The following is a 3,051-nucleotide window of genomic DNA, read 5'->3' on the forward strand; positions in this document are numbered from 1 at the left end:
ATTACTTATTATTATATATATATATATATATTTTTTTTCAATATTTGAATTTTTGTTTTTTTTTTTGTATTTTTGTGTTTTTTTTTAATATTTGAATTTTTGCATTTCTATATATTTTTTATATTTGATTTTTTTGTCATTTTTTTTTGTTTTTTGTTTTTTACTTGTTATTATTTTATTTATTTATTTTTTCAATATTTGATTTATTTTTTCTTATGTATCTTTCTTATATATATATATATATATATATAGGGTCCGTGTCGATGCTTGTTTAGCAACTTGATCCCATTATGTGGAATTTGATAGTTGATTTTAAATTTTTCGTTATAATGAATTGAGTTTGCCCCACAATGTGTTAATTTCATGGTTGGTCTTTAAGTTTTCATTACAATGGGTTGAGCTCATTTACACTGCCTGTCAATTTGATAGTTGATTTTTTTTTTTTTTTTGCAATGTCTCAAGTTGTCTTAGGCTAAGATTTTAAAATCGCTATATATTTAACATTTAAAAAAAATACTCTTGGTATAATAACTCTTTCATTTAGGTGTTCATTTTTAAAGTTTTTTAGTCATAAATTTTTTCCATAATGTTATGCTTGAAATATTTTGAAAAATTGAGTTTTTTTATAGTCATAATCTTTGGTTTTAAATGGTTGAAAAATTGTTAAGATTTTAATGTTTTTCTAAGTCATGATATTTTATCTTTAATGCTATAGTAAAAAAATACAATTTCAAGGCGTTTTATAGTTAAGATATTTCATCTTTAATAGCATGGATGGAAATATTTGGAATTATCAGACATGATATTTTATCTTTAACATCATGTCCAAGAATTTTTGGAATTTTACAGTTTTCCAAAGTTCGGAAATTTTCTCTTTAACTCCATTACTAAAAAATGTGAAAATTGTAACTCGATTTTTTTTTGTTATTCCAGAATAAACAATTTTTTTAAGGGTGTTTTTTCCATCCATTAAAAAAAAATGGTTTTTACTTCCATTTAAAAAACATGTTGAAAATTTACCTCAAAAAACATCGTTCTGGAATAAACAATTTTCATTTTTGGGTTGTTTTTTCATGTTTTTTTGAGGTGTTTGGGCTCGAGCGCCTGTTTTGAGGTAATAGTTCCCGTTTCATCCGTAACTATGTTACTTCCCAATAAAGTATTGAATGCATTGGCATTCGTTTTGTATAACTGCGTACCTGCTGTATCTGTAGGTATTGCCCCTGGAAATTGGTATCCTCCTTCCACAATTTCCCAAACATCGGCTCCAAGTGACTGAAGATAGGCTCTGGTTCTTACTTTCCAATACAGCAAGTTGTTCCCATTGAATATTAGTGGTCTGATAGATCCCATGCCTTTATGATTGTTCATCTTGAAAGATCTCCCTTCAAGCAATCAAGCTTCTTCTGAAGAACCTGCTCTGATACCAATTGTTGGAAATAATACAGAGAGGAAGGGGGGGGGGGTGAATCAATATTTACAATTCAACAATAATATTTCATTTCCCAATCATATTTATATACGCTACTTCATTGAAGTGGACTTGCATGTGCTTGCTACTATTATTAAAAAAACCAACGTATACCCAGAGAACTTATGATTTAGTTAATTTATCATGTGTTGATCTTTAATCAGTGCATCAATATCTTATTATACATTAACTATGTGTAGTAATAAAAGAATAAACTATCACACATAAGAAATGCACATGAACACCAAGATTTAAGGTGGGAACACAATGCGGGAGAAAAACCACCTGCTGCTGTCGTCTCTGTCTTCCTCATATAAAGAAAATTGGTTTACAATCTTGTATTGGTGCAGACTCATACTAGTACGTAGGCACCCACCTTCAAAAGGCTACAACCTTCTCTCATTTTCTAGCTTCTACTGGAAGGGAGCTACAACCCTCTAGCTCTTGTACTATCCAATATGTTTATTAGTACGTAGGTGCCGAGCTACAAAACATTACAACCTTCTCTCTTCCTCCAGGGACCATATTTCATAAATATTCAGGCTGGATGCTCTTGGTACACAACAACACAATATGAAGGCCTCGTTTCATCAATTTTTCACACTGGACCCATCAGAAACTTTGAAGCTCAAAATCTATAATAATAACTGCATCAACTAAAAACCAATCAATTTGAATAGTCAGATCACTGTCACCAAAACACTGTGCTGAACACAGAAACCTGCATCATCATTCAGAACCGACTACAACCTCAAAAATCATACATCAGAATATATATGCTACTTTAATGAACCCAACTTGCGTGTATACACTACTTCCTGTAACAAAACCTGCGTATACCTCCAAACTACTAAATCATACAAAATTTTGAATCAAATATGTACCAACCAGTAATATTCTGAACATCTACTATCAATTTACAGAGATCCAGATAGTGAGTAGCAAAGATAACCCTTCTCACTTAATCAATCAAGCAATCAGACACAAAATCCTTATGCATTCAATTTTACTTTCAGATCTAAGAATACTTTATTGACAAACAACAGTGAAACAACATCAGTGATTAGATAGTGTTGAAAAGTGTGCAACAAGAAATGCTTGTTGAAAGTGCAACAAGATGATGGAGCTTAGTGAAAAGAGTCGCCTTCACGAAGTGGGCCCGCAGGCTATTTTTGGCGCAAGTCTATTTTTAGACTATGTCTATTTTTAGACATATGGATCATGTCTATGGATTGCAGGTTGCTGTTTATGGATGATTGGTCAAGTTGGGAAAAATAGATGGACTTCTATTTTTGATGAAAGTGTGAGTGATCAAAGTCAAAAATAGAAAAGTCAAATATTATTATCTCACAATAATATTTGGACTATAAACTTAATCTTATTCTCTTGGAGCACTTCAGGATGAGCTACGGATGTGGTACATGTAGATCCCAGAGGGAAATACGTGGTTACCTATGGGATGACTAATATTTGCATGCATGACTTCAGTTAGAACTCAAGTGAGTTGAGTTTAGTGGACTGGAGGTACAGTTGATGGAGTTGTGTTCAGTTTGACTTAGTTAAACTAGTTGTAGTTAGTC

Source organism: Pinus tabuliformis, chromosome X (genome assembly GCF_031772625.1).
Source record: "Pinus tabuliformis cultivar Carrire ecotype Pingquan chromosome X, CPIR1, whole genome shotgun sequence".
NCBI lineage: Eukaryota > Viridiplantae > Streptophyta > Pinopsida > Pinales > Pinaceae > Pinus > Pinus tabuliformis.